The sequence below is a fragment of the Rattus norvegicus genome, chromosome Y (assembly GCF_021556685.1).
Source record: "Rattus norvegicus strain SHRSP/BbbUtx chromosome Y, alternate assembly SHRSP_T2T, whole genome shotgun sequence".
NCBI lineage: Eukaryota > Metazoa > Chordata > Mammalia > Rodentia > Muridae > Rattus > Rattus norvegicus.
In genome coordinates, this window is record NC_141555.1 from 68556065 (window position 1) to 68570984 (window position 14920).

The window sequence follows — 14920 nt, forward strand, 5'->3', positions numbered from 1 at the left end:
CAGAACGGAGTGTTCTCCCTGCATGGTTACACTGGTTTCTGAGTCATCTGTATTAAAACCCACTACTATTAAGAGCAAAGTCACAGGAACTATGACAAAGAGCAAATCACATGACAAGCATCACAGTTGACCAAGCCTTTTCTGTAGCTTTATTGAAGTATAATTTACATACTTAAAAAATCCTTTATTTTAAGTGTAATTTAATGATTTTAAAGCAAAATTCATAGCTTCCTTCTTTTTTTAATACTCATTTCCCACTAGTTCATATGATATCGAAGTCTATTAAAAACACAGAAGTGAAGTCAGGAGAATGATCAGAGTGGGAAGCAGCAAGGTCTTGATTTGCTAAGACAACAGATACATTGGCAGAATCGTCTGGATAAAACCACTTGGGAAACATTGGGTCTTCTCTTAGCGTGCAGCCTCCAGACAAAGAGTTTAAAGGATTAAATCATGGGTCCTCCTACACCATATCCGGACCTGAACTGGTATGGTCAGCAAAACTTTTGGCCACATTCATGTTAATCCCATTCACCACTCTAACAAGTTGCCTAGCAACTCACATAGTTAACAAACTTACTTTGGTTCACAGTTTTATAGGTTTTGGTCCATGGTCACATGACCATGAAAGGGGCACGATAGAGCTCAACTGCTAATCTCATTGGCAACCAAGAAGCACCAACACAGGAAGAGACCAAGGACAAAAATCACCCTCCAAGACATGTCCCAAATGACCAAGTTCCTTAATTTTCTATCTCCTAGTTTCCCGCCACCTTTATACACATCCATCTACAGATGAACTCATTGATGACAGCCCACAGTGTCCAATCGCTTTTCATAGTCCCAACTTTGAACATTGTACTGGGACAATATGTACCTTAAACCCATATGGTAGGGCCAGAAGCTTGTGTTAGACGTCTAAACTACACGTCACACTAGGAACAGCTGGGTAGATTTCTCAACATCTCTTATTTCTTTCTGGTACTGAGCTACACCATGTCTGCATTGCAGCATTTTGTTTGGGGTGAGATACAGTCAGCAGTCATTTTTAAAGATGCCCCCCCCATGTGTTTGCATTAATGTAAAATGGGACATCTATAATATAGACACACACGCATATACACAGACTCACAGAGAGAGGCAAAAATGGAAAGAGTTGAGTCATAGGAACGCTCAAGGAAGAGGGAGTGAGGTCATTGTAGTGCTGTAGGTTCCTGAAGTATTGGATCTGGTCAGTAAACCAGTGTAGATGTGGATTGTAGGATGGCGTCCTGCCTGGTGGTATCTGGACCAGCACAGAGGTGCAGGGATGAGGAGCGAAGATGACCAACATCTTTCCTCCCCAGTGTCAACTAGAAACTGTGCCCAATACCCAGCATTACCTTTGCTCGCTTAGCTACCCAGTTCTGGTTATGTTAACATAGAGTGACTTCTGCTGCTTTTTAACCTACATGAATGTCTAGCAGCTTATGTTACATGACCTATCCTGGGTAGACCGGAGCAATGTGTGTTCACCTCTTATAGACCTCCAAATACAAACTATTAATGCCAGGTGTACATTATCATGGCTATTCAGGAGCAAACGAGTGGCTTGGACAACTCTATCAGTGGAAAACCCACTCCAGCATGGGTGACACTCAAAATAGCTACATCCTGTAGCTTTAGCCCAACTAGCAGGCAGCTCCACCCAAGAAGCTTCCTTCTACATGGCTGCCTTTGACCCCCAGGGCAATTGTTCTCATCTTATTGCTCTTTGGAACAGGACCTGAGCGTCATAACCTTCGAGAATCCTAAGCCTTTTAGGTTTCTTAAGCTTCCTGAAACTTCTGACCTTCCTTCTTCCCTCCAGAAGGGAATGCTTCCATTCCAGTGGATTCCCAACACAAGCCATGAATAAATAAATGTCCAGAGGTCCTGAAACAACATTCATTCAGTCAATGTAACTAAAGCAGAGCAAAGAACGTTCTTGCTGAGTGCTGTCCTTTGGATACCAAATGTCTCCCAAGGTCCAGTGCTAAGGGAGGGAATGCTGTAGCCGATGGCTGTTGTTTCCCCAGCAGCACATCCTAAGACCTTAGGTGTGCAGTGTGAAACAGCCAGGATCCCTGCCCAAGTCCCCGGCCTCAAAGGAGAAGATAAAAGAAACTCAGAGAGGAAAATAGCTAAACTTGCAAAAACCTCGCCCGCCGCTTACAAATTTGTGATTTACTTGAACAGAAGAAACTACATATCCCAGCTCCACCCCTTTCCAGAGGTTACTTTAGCATTAGCTCAAAATTTCAAACCACAAGCAAAGGGGGCCCAGAGTGATGCTACAGAAAACTGAGTTGAGCAAACAAAACTGTGTAATGAAGATACACCGGAAACACAAGGGAGCGTGGAGCAGACTGGGCTCTGTTCTACCCCTCAGGCTATTGCCCCCTCCCTTCTCCACAGAGTGGACCTGCCTTTGCAGGAAGAAATCCACAAGTTCTGCCCCTCTAAGCAGCTCTGACAAGCTCCCAGGGGAGTTTAGAAGGACTTCCTACACCACCAGCCATGTCTCCACTGTGCTGACATGAATGAGACATGAAGCTTTGGGGAAGTGGAGAGAAGAGAGGCTCGCCTGGCAGAGAACAGTTCTCTCAGCTCTGCACATAAAGACCCATCCTGAATTCTCAGATGGTGATAAACAGAAGGGGAGGAAGAAGACCCACACTGAGCAGTCCGGAGGCTGAGAGGATTTACCTTGTGTCTAGCACAAAGACGGAAATAATCCCATAAGTTCAGTGCCACTGTCCATGGAGAAACTAAAGCAGTGGCTCCGGCAGCAGACATCCCACCAAGAGTTGGCTGATAATACTATCAAGAATAGCACTTGCTTAAGAACAGGGTCCTGACTACAAATGGGCCCTGGGATATATAACAACTCAACCCAGAGAACTGAGAGCTGTGACTGGAACTACAGGGGTTATTTCAGGGGAAGCATCTCCCCTTCTGTGTGGCCATTTCATCCCCACTGGACTTGGGCCAAGTTGAGAGCAGCAAGGGATTCAGTGTGAGTGCCCTAAAGTGGCTACAACACATGCCCATACATGGGGGATATCACAACAGATGCTCATTCTGTCAGCATTCTGGAAGGTGAGTGTCTAGAGCCTAAGTGTCAGTAGGGCTGTGCTTGCGCACTCACGTGCGCATACACACACACACATACACACACACACACAGACACACAGACATACAGAGAGAGAGAGAGAGGGAGAGAGAGAGAGAGAGAGAGAGAGAGAGAGAGAGAGAGAGAGAGAGAGAGAGAGAGCTCCCTGCCCTCCCACTTGATTCTGCAGGATGCCACCACCCTTTGGCTTGTGGACACATCGTCCATCCCTGCCTCCTTTGTCACATAGTGACCTCCTCTGCTTCCCATTCTTCTCATGTGCTCAGAAGACAACAGCAATGGAGCAGGAGCCAACTTCAGTCCATATGGGATCAGCTTCACTCAGTTTCAATGGTTGAGGCCCTGCCTTCCAATCAATGACAACCACAGACATTTGCATGAAAAGATGTCAACTCATCATTCTGAAAGGAGACAACAGAATCTTCACCAACTCTTCACCCAGCACAAAGCCAGATCGGTACCTTTGGCTTTCAAGACTGCTTCTAGTTAGTTAAACTGCTATTCATTGTGCTAATCAGTTCCCTTACTGTCGTAACAAAGTACCTGACAGAAGAAAAAAGAGGCTGACACTGTACACCAAGCTCCCACAATATAGAGAACCAGGCTGGAGTCAGAGACAGGCAGGCCATGAATCTCGCAGTCTGCCTCTGTGGTTCTCTTGTCCCCGTGTCCAGGATGTTCCACAATCCCTTAGCAAATTAGTGCAAGCAACTGAGGTCCAACTGTTTAAACATGTGTGCCCTTTAAATGAGAATTTCTAGGAAGAAGCTGTCTGCGAAAGCTGACTGACTGGTTAGAACTGCAGTGGTGAGGAGATGTTGGAATGCTGCTGATTCAGAGACTAGTTACCTGGTAGTTTTTGTTCCCAGATATCTTTGCCTACATCTTTGTCAAAACTAATCTATATCATAGATTTAAAAAAAAGATTTTCGGAATCTATTAACTTAGTAAACCCCTAGCTACCACCAATCCAAAAGCTAAGAATGTCATCGGATAGCATCCTGTGGCCATAGAAAAGATCCCCCCAATTGGCTTTAACTGCCTTGCAGTGTGCCCAACAATGTATACTTTTCTTTGTTATGTAAAACTATGAAACTTCATGAAACTGTGTCCACACTGGAATAAGGGGTGACCTAAATTTGTGTTCTTGGACCATGATCAGTCTACATGGCTGCAGAATAAATCATCCTTAGTCCCTTATGGTGAGAGCTGTGTTTCTGCATTTACAATCTCTGAGGAGCATTTCTCATTCAAGCTATCTGAGAAAGGGAGGAGGTGCACCAGAGGGAAGCAGGGACCAATCTCTTTAGCTGGAATGTTGAGTATCTTTGTCTCCTGTGTGAAGTCATGTGACTACAAGGACCAATGACATTGCCTCTGTAATTTTTAATAGTAAGATGTTATGAAGCAGTGGTTTTCACAATGGAAAAGAAGTGGGGAAGGATGGAGGACAGGAAGGGAGGGCAAAGAAAGGAAGTAGCAGGGATGGGAGGGGTGGGCAAAAATCTCAGGGAAGGCAAATCCAGACATCAAACATCAGACAAAACTGCAGTTTTCCCAAGTTCACACTCTCCCTCGACTTGAATCACAGCATCTTTTCTGCTGTGACCTGCTCTATGCTACCTCCCTGAAGTAAAGAGAAAGAGTCTAAAGGGCAAACCTTGGAGGCCAGACTCCAGTGAGAAGATAATGAGCCAGAGTAATAATCAGCCCCTAATGGGAATGCAAATAGCAGTACCGACACCCTGTAAAACAAGTCTGCAGAAGGACTGGAGTTCTCTCATGGAAATCCAGAGAAGCCATGAGCCCTAAGCTGTCTGAGTCATACCAACACCCAGAGTCCTTGAGCAAATGCAGAAATCCGAGAGCTCACCAGGACAATCCTCACCAAACACAAGAGCCCTCTGGGTTTGACACTGGGCTGGGGACAGGTATCAAGGGGACTGAAGGCTTTTCTGAAATGATAAGAATTTGCCTCCCACCAGGCCTAGTTAGACACTTAAAATGGAAATAATGGGGCATTTCCCAGACACTAAGTGGCTAATATTCCCACTAATCCCCAGGTCTTCCTGAAGGGCCAATGTGAGCAGCTCAGACCTGACCCAGGGCTTCCAAAAAATCCACACTTCTCTAGAAATTTCCTGTAACACAGACTTTGCAACAAGGGAATTGGAAGGTAGGGAATGAAGGGCTGGATTTGAACAAATATGCCTTACATTCATCTATATAAATTCTCAAACAATAATAAAAGAGATTAAAAAGAAAACACCTGGAGTTGGGGATTTGGCTCAGTGGTGGAGCGCGTGCCTAGCAAGCACAAGTTCCTGGGTTTGATCCCCAGGTCCGAAAAAAAAAAGTAAAGGAAAAGTAAACACTTCATTCAAGGCCCCCTGCCTCCTTTGGTCAGCATTTTGCTCCAGGCTTGTGAGATGCTCAGCAGGTCATGGCCCTTGCTGCCAGGCCTGAGGACCTGAGGTTACACATGTGCATTGGCGAGCTCACACACACACACTAATTAATTAATTAACTAATTAATTAACTAACTAATTAATTAAAGTAAATTACCATTTCTTAATAAATAAAACATTATAAAGCTGTCGCTAGCATGAAAGGGTCAGCATTATTAGCTGACCCCTGACCCATTCTCTCTCAGGCTCACCAAAGAGAGAACCATGTGGGACTATCACCACCCTGTGCTTAGCACCTGACAGAATCCTGAGTGTATCTCTCTGAGGAATGAAGGGCACCCTGGGCATGCAAAACACCACACAGGTCCAAGAGAGAAGGGTGCCTCAGTATAGTATGCAAAAGAAAAGTTCAGATGAGTTCACGAGAAACCATGAAATAACACACAGTCCGCATTGTCAAACCTGAGCTTTCCCAGAATTAAAAGAAGCCTGATTCTACCTAGTGTTTCCCCAGAGGACCAGCAACCACTTCTTGTTTTGTTCTCGTCCTTTCTACTCTATTTCTATTTTGTTTAATAATAATTATAAAAAATACTAAATATTGGAGAAATACCCATCTATCAAACAGGAATAAACAAGTATCTCTTGTTAAATAAGATGGTTTTAATCTTTCCTGGTACTTTTAGAACTATTTGGGGGATTTTGTTGTTTTGTTTTTGTTTTTGTTTTCAACTTAATGCACACTGCCACATCATGGAACAAAGGCTTGGGGGGAAACCCTGCAGGTTTTGGGTTTGCCCTTGAGAAGCATCTACAGAGTTAGGCAGAGAACACTCTGGCTGTACTCTCCTTTGTTCTGAGAGGAAAGAAGGGAGCTCTCTGTGGTGATTACAAATACTTGTTTCTCTTTTATCTACTTGTTGCCAGATCCACTCTCCCTGCCTTCTACATCAATATCCTGTTCTGGAATTAAACGAATGAATAGATACATGTGTGTGGTTGCATAAACATAAGCATGGGAGCTCAGAGGTCAACCTTAGGTGTCTTCCTCAGTCTCTGGCTCAACTCCCTTCAGTGGTCAAGTTGACACAACTGGGAAGAGGAGACTGTAGCTGCTTGTTTTCTAATACTAATTGGGTTCCCCAAATTAGTTTGCAGGAGAAAGTCTGCACCTAGCTTCTGGGAACCTGCCTGCAGTTAATTCTGATTGGTGAATAAAGATGCTAGCCCCCAATAGCTGGGAAGGAAAGAGAGAGAGAGAGAGAGAGAGAGAGAGAGAGAGAGAGAGAGAGAGAGAGAGAGAGAGAGAAAGATGGGATTTAGGGTTCCCGGGCTTGGGTCCTCGAGCAAGCAGGACAGAGAGGTCTGCCATGCGTTAGGGGAGTGAGGAGGAGGGGAGACATAGGCTGCCATGGAAGGGAAATAACATGCAGAAGGGCAGAGCTGCTGTATAAAGGGGATAAGAGATCATGGCCCAGAGAGCTGCTCCTTGGAGTCAGGAACAGCCAAGATGAAGCATAGAAATTAGTAAATAGTAAGTTGGAGATATTTCTGGGAGGTGGATTCTAACAGCATGGAGGGTAGGCAGCTGCCCAGCTATGGGCTGCTTTAGATAAAGAGCCTGGGCGTGTTTCTTTCATTCGGGAACAGAAACCATTGAGGTGAGAAACCTCGAGTCAGGATTTATTATTATTATTATTATTATTATTATTATTATTATTATTATTATTATTATTATTTTACTACAGGGGAACTCAGCTGAGGATTTACCTCCATTGCATTCGCCTGTGGACAGACCTGTGAGGCATCTTTTGAAATAATGATTGGTGTGTGGAGGCCCACTGTGGATGGCGCCACCTCTGGGTGGGCGGTCCTGGTTACAGAAGAAAGCACGTTGACCAAGCAATGAGCAAAAATCCAGTAAGCAGTTGTACCTCCATGGCCTCTGCTTCAGTTGCTGCCTTCAAGTCTCTGCCTAGAGTTCCTGCCCTGACTTTCTTCTGTGATGGGCACTGATCAAGCTGAAGTTAACCCTTTCCTCCCTGAGATAGTTCACACAGTATTTCATCAGAGCAAAGAGAAGGAAGTGAGACAGTTCTACCCTGCCTTGCTTTGTTTTCTTGCAACAAAGTCTCACACTTACACCCCAAACATACTAGTCAAGCTGGTGGACCAGAGAACATCGGGGATCCATCTGTCCACCTCTGTGGTACCAGGATTCCGGGCCACCATGTCTGACTTTTATTTTTTAACGTGGGTCCTAGGGACCGAACTCAGACCCTCATACTTTCATGGCAAACACTTTACTGCCTAAGCAAGCTCCTTAGCCCAAGAACCCCACCTATGAACCTTTGAAAGCCATTCCTCTGTCAGACCACAGTCTCTCTTTAAGGTGCACATTCCTTCCTTGACAATGCCATGTGGGTTGAATTTCTAATCAGAAGTCAGGAAGCCATGTTGAGCTATGGAGGATTTCGCATTGTTTCTGAATAGGGCAGCATTTTGCATTTGTAAAATATGAAGTTTCTGGAAGAAACCTTATCTTCCTTATGCTCCACCAGAATAGGAAATACCTTTAGTCCATGAAGTATAACTTAACACCCACAGTAATCATGAAGAAGGCTGTGGTGGATATAATCTGTGTTGTGCGGTCCTGAGAAAGGTCACATATTAAGCAGATAATTATCAAACATTTAACGGGAAGAGGGGGAGATAAAAGAATGTAACGTTAATATTATATTGACTTAACTCTTCTTTGGGCAGAAATCATTTTAAATAATATCTCACTCTCCTTCCTGGTGTGTGTGTGTTTTAATTGTTGCATCACATCCACCTCCTGGGACATTGGCCCTTATTTGAGTGTGTGGTTGCTAATTGCTAAGGAGGGCCTGGGGAGCGGCTGGCAAATTGAGGTTCTGGTAGGACAGAAGATAAGTTCAAATGAGGCTGGCAATAATTCTGGCCTTAGAAGGGCAAACACAATAAATATATCTGCTGGGAATGTGTCTGTTCACAGTAATATAAAACCAACCAGTATCCCTTAATCCCATTGTGTGATTTACTTGGGAAGAAACACCAAAGCACACACATCATCAGTTCAACAGCCCAGCCATCCCACAGGACTCTTGGCTCATCCATCTTTCTCATCTTACTGCCCTCAGCAGATTGTCACAAGATGGCTGCTGCATCTCCAGAGAACACATCACACTCCTCCACAGCAGAACTCCAACCCTGGATGGGAGGACGAGGAAGAGAGATTAAACTGTCTTGGATAGCTCCCTATTTTTGACAGGCAGAAAAAAAATTTTCCTCAGAAGATTTTTGGTGTATCTCAGTGAGTCTTCTGATGAACCTCCACACCAGTGACATACACAGAACAAAGCTAGCATGACTGATTCAAACTAATCAGGATGCCCTCCGTGGATTAAAGGACAGAAAGTCAGTTATACTAATATCCAAATGAAACTGGCTATTTGCAGTGAGAATTTTGGTGTATTTAAAAACATAGAAATATTATGAGTTTCTTTTTGTTGTAATCCAGGCTGTGGGGTGTGGGGTTGCTTCTGATTGTCAACAGTGGCTGACTATGATTTTCCTGGTACACTTGCAGGGGCGTGATTTTACCAGCGTCAGATAGATTTTGCAAGTGTGTAACATTTGGAAAGCTGGAGACTTTTCAGAGTACATATAAAAGCTAGAGACCAATAGGTGGGCTGCTGTTGGTTGCAGTTTGTTAAATAGTCACGCCAAAAGAAGAAATTAAACATCCTGATAATGAAGACAAAGTTGCCCACCAAAGTACTTGATGCCCCTAGTCAACAGGAGATCGTCTAATGGTTATAGAACCCCTTTCCCTCTCTCCTCTTTTCTCTCCTATCTAGTATTAGGGGGTTGAATGTGAAAGAAAGGAGAACCTTCAAAGTAGCAAAAGGACGGCTAGAGCTATTGAATGAAGGTCCATCATCAGCCACAACGTATAAGGCTTGAGTATCAGGTAAAAACAGAAACAATTTTAGGAAACAGGCCAGTTGGATGCCACTGTGATTTTAATGGAATTTAGCAGCTCGGCAAAGAGGTATCTTCCCTTCACTATCATTTGGGGACATGTTACAATTCAAGGGGATATCCTTGTTTCTTCCACATGTCTCAGTCTCTCTCTCTTTCCTCACACTCTGGTGTCTGAAGTGGAAATTTGTGGTTTTCCTGTGATGCAGACTCATGTGGGGTTTGTTTAAGGCGAGTCATGTGATATTTGGAGAGATTACGAGTATGACTCAGTAGACAATGATGGGGTGCTTGCATTGTTTGCCCTGCAATCCCTTCTTGGTCTTGATTCTCACTTTCCTTCACTTTATTGAGGTGTGGCAAAGAGCTCCTGGTATTCCAGCTGGTTCTGGTCACTCCTGCTGACTAGTGCCAGTTTGGTGGAGGCCTGACTGTTTCTGCCAGATTGTGCAAACAGTGATGATTTGTGTTTGGTTACATTGTTTTTTCAACTGGACAATTGGTATCCTGACACTATGGAACTGGACTGCTGGGGTCCTGACAGCTCAGATTGGATTTGCCCCAAAGAACTACTTCTAAACAGGTCCACATCCACTTGCCCTATTTATCATCTTTTCTCCCCTACCTATGGTCAGTGGGCTAGAAGGGAGTTCTAAGCATTTGAGATCCCTTATTAAAGTACGTTTGAAAAAAATCTTAGTCTACATGTATCCACATATAATGAAGAGGTGTCAGAGTGGTTTCCATTACAAGTTTTTTTCCCTTGCATCTGTTTTTGCAACTATCTCCTCTTTAAAGAAAGTGCTCTGGGGGTTTTCTGAGGAAAATTCGTTACATGCATGGATGTTTAATTACATGTTTTCCAATTTGTGTGTATGCATATATGTGTATGTGCTATGCGTGTATGTTCTCATGTGTGTGACATACAGCCCAGAGGACCAATTTACCTTGTTTTTGACCCAGGGTCTCTCTGTGGCCTGAATCTCACAAGTATAGGCCAGAAGGGCTGGAAATAAATCCCAGGAATTCTCCAACTCTTGGTACAAGAAGTTATATCCATGCTTAGCTTTTTACCTTGTGTCCAGTCCCTCAGACTCCACCCCAAGCTGTCTCCCTCATCCCAAGGAGTGTGTTGGAAAAGGAAACATTAACTAACTATTAGGACTAATGGCCTGACCAGAGTGATTCAAGCACCATAAGGGCATTACACACAAAGAGTGGGATTTCGGAGCATTGAGATGAGAATGTTAAAAGGATACATGTGACAGCTTTTAAAACCTTCAGGACAACACAGAGCCTATTAGGGAAAGCTGAAAACTGTGTCTTCATTCACTCAAGACAAGAATGATTAGAAACCCAAGCTTCTGTCAGCCTATTTCCTATGAAACGGCTTGTTTCTTATTTAAGAGGCATAAGCCCTTTTCCCTCTGATGTTGTCCCTACTACGCAAAATGAAGTGTGGAATGGCTCCGTATAGCTGTGGGTTTGTGTGTAGACCATTACCAGATTGTCTCTCATCCCTACCACCCCAATGTCATATTGGCACTTCCCATTGACCAGGTGACAGCAATGGTTGGCTATCACTTCTGAAGAAAAGCAGGAAGGTGCAAGGTCATAGAGCAGAATGCATTGATTTTCATCCTGAAATTGGAAAACATTGCGTTCCCATTTCCTATATTGTTAGATGGGAAAGCCTTGTGCATACCCGGCCCTATTAGAGATGTGTCTCTCTTTGGACAATAGAACAAGAATTGCACTAAGACCAGTATTATCTTGAAAAAGATCTACATGAGACTGGTCTCCATGACAAGTGGGGTGTGTGTGTGTGTGTGTGTGTGTGTGTGTGTGTGTGTGTGTTTCTATGTGTGTGTACACTCGAGACTTGTGTATGTGCATGCATGTAGAGGTCAGAGGACAATTTTGGGTGTCATTCCTCTTTTAAATAGTTTTACTTAGTCGGGGGAGACACATACATGCTACAACACATATGTAGAGACCAAGGGACATGTTGTAGGATTCAGTCCCATCTTCCACCTGGTGAGTCATGAGGATTGAACTCAGATCCTAATGCTTGGTGTCAAGTGCCCTGGCACGCTGAGCTATCTTGCCAGTGCCTGTCTTGGTTTTTGAGGTACGCTTTTCTCACTGGGATCTGGGCACTGATGCCTGTGATGGTTGGGGTGCCTACATGCGTGCCTGTGTGCCTGTGTGTGTGTGTGTGTGTGTGTGTGTGTGTGTGCATGTGCGTATGTTCAGCCCAGGGAGTGGCAGGTTTAGAGGGTATGGCCCTGTTGGAGTGGATGTGGATTTGTTGGAGTGAGTGTGTTAATGTGGGTGAGCCCTTTAACACCCTCATCCTAGCTACCTGAAAACCTGTATTTTCCTAGCATCCTTCAGATGAAGAGGTAGAACTCTCAGCTCCTCCTGCACTGTGTCTGCCTGGATGCTGCCATGTTTCCACCTTGATGGTAATGGACTGAAGCTCTGAACCTGTAAGCCAACCTCAATTAAATGTTGTCTTTATAAGAGTTACCTTGGTAATGGTGTCCGTTTATAGCAGTATAACCCTTAGTAAAACATTGACTATGGAGTGGCCAGTGAACTTCAGAGGTCTCAAGGTCTCTGTCTCCCTGATTCTGAGGTCAGAGTGCATGTTAACACTTTAGATATGTAAGTTGGATCTGGGGATCCAAGCTCAGGTCTCCATCCATGTACAGCAAGCAGTTTACCTACTGACCCATGTCCTTTAGCTAACAAATGGGTTTAAAAGGAGATAGAGGTAGATCCCAGGTGCCTGACATCAGGGAAGCTGAGCTCTGATACACACAAGGGCAGCTGTTGCAGGGTGAGGGTCATAGTACAGGGGACATTAGGGCCAAGGAGACATAACAGGGAAATGCGTGGGACTTACATTGCCTTTGCTGCATCCACACAGAAGCCTGATGATGCCAGTGCAAGTTGGAGGAGAGCCATCTCCAACGGTAGAGGTTGCTGTAATCTAAATGTCTCCCCTACCCCACTCCTAGGGAGATGTCACCAAAGATGACATCATTGGGAAGCAGCACTTTGGAGGGTGTGACTTCAGTGATAAAGATGGACTCCTCCTCTGTGTTATTGGTGCACCTATGTTTAAAAAGAACCCCCAGAGAGCTTGCTGGACCTTCTCAACCCAGTAAAATATAGGCAGAACACACCATATACAAGCCAGGTTGCAGGCTTCAGTAAATTTGCCAGGGCTCTGATCTTGACTTGAAGTGTCATTATCAGCCATCCAGTCTATGCGACTGTAGTGACAGCAAGATGGCTGGTACCTGGGTGAGGCAGGGATTAACCAGGAGAGGGGTGAACATACAATGTGCTTCTTGATTTCTAGTGAGAACAGAATGCAAATGAAAGCTTCAAAGCTAAGCAATATGAGTGGCATGGATTGGTTAATCTTGGGCCCAAAATATAAAGCAAACAAGAAAAATAAATTGTATGAGAGAGTGGGCAGACATGGCCACTAATCTTGGTAGCTGACTTGAGTGGCTCTAAATTCAATTAAAATAGACGCATCGGGGCACACTTGTGAGGGATTTTCTAGATCAGGTTATTTGAATCAGGAAGATATGCCCTAAGTGTAGGTGGGACCTTCTGGTGGCAACCCAGATTGAAGAATGTGAAAGAAGGAGGCATTGATTTTTGTCTGCCTGCCTTCACTCTCACTGGCAAATTCATCTCTCCTGTGGCTTCTGCATTCCTTTGCTAATATTCAAACGACCTTCTCTGATATCTCATTGTAGACTGCAGACCAATGCCTCCAGGAAACTCACGTTCCTTCAGCACCAGGTTAAGATGGCTGAGGTATCAAGCGTCATAGAATGAGCAGCTAATGGTTTTCTCAGTACTCTTCATGAGACAGACATTGCTAGATTATCCAGACAGTGTCCTGTAAGTCAAATTACCTTTTATTGTGTTTGGTGGTTTGAATAGGAGTGGGCCACCATAGACTCATGTGTTTGAATGCTTGACCTATGAGGAGGGATACTATTAGGAGGTATGGCCTTGTTGTAGTAGGTGTGACCTTGTTTGAGTAGGTGTGGCCTTGTTGGAGTAGATGTTGCCTTGTTGGATTGGGTGTGGCCTTGTTTGAGTTTGTGTGGACTTGTTGGGGTGGGTGTGGCCTTGTTGGAGTATGTTTGAATTTGTTGGAGGAAGTGTGCCACTGTGGTGGCTTTGCTTTGAGATTTGTATATACTCAGACTATGCTCAGTGGTACAGACAATCCTTTTCTGCTGCCTGTTCATCAAGAACTTTGGGCTCCACCAGCACCAAGTCTGCCTGGATGTTGCCATGATTCCTGCCATGATGATAATGGCTTGAACCTCTGAAACTGTATGCCAGCTGCAATGGAATCTTGTCCTTTATAAGAGTTAAATTTGCTGCTGCGTCTGCAGCCATGAGCATGCTCAGGTTACAGAAGACCCTTGCCTCTAGTGTCCTCCACTGTGGTAAAAAGAAGTTCCAGATGGACCCCAATGAGACCAATATAATCGCCAATACCAACACCCCTCAGCTGATCAGGAAGCTGATTAAAGATGGCCTGTTCATCTGGAAGCCTGTAACTGTCCATTCTCAGGCTTGCTGCCAGAAAAAACACCTTGACGTGCAGTCATATGGTCATAGGGAAGAGAAAGGGTACTGCCAACATTTGGGTGCCTGAGAGGGTGACCTGGATGAGTAGGATTTGGATCCTGCACCGGCTTCTCAGTAAATACTGGAAATCTAAGAAGATTGACTGCCTGTACCTGAAGGTCAAAAAGAATGTATTCAAAACTAATGAATTCTTATGGAGCAGATCCACAAACCGAAGGCAGACATGGCCTGCAAGAAGCTACTGGCTGACCAGGCTGAGGCTCACAGGTCTAAGACCAAGGCAGCAGAAAAATGCATGGGAGGAGCGCCTCAAGGCCAAGAAAAAGGAGATCATCAAGACTCTGTCCAAGGAGGAAGAGACCAAGAAATAAAGCTTCCTTCACGTCTGTGCATAGTGACCTCACTGTGGCCTCATATAATCAGTCATGAAAATAAAACAAGCCTTAAAATAAAAAGAGAGTTACCTTGGTTATGGTGTCTGTTCACAGCAATGGAAATCTAATTAAGACAATGTGTAATCATTCTGCCATTTCTGTTTCTCTGGAAACCCTAATACAATAGTGCTCTAGAGAGAGGAACAAGTCCCCAACAGACAACATAACTTCCAATTTACTTTTCTGGTAAATATGAATTGTTGTGGTTTTAAAAAAAACAAAAACGTGTTGGGTTTTTTTTGGTTTTTTTTGGGGGGGTTGTTGTTATTGCTGCTACTTTTTTT

General features: G+C 44.3%; 1 pseudogene; it reads left to right on the plus strand.

Annotated features, from left to right (window-relative positions):
* Positions 1-14005: 14005 nt before the first annotated feature.
* Positions 14006-14573, plus strand: LOC147998087 (large ribosomal subunit protein eL19 pseudogene; annotated as a pseudogene).
* Positions 14574-14920: the final 347 nt, after the last annotated feature.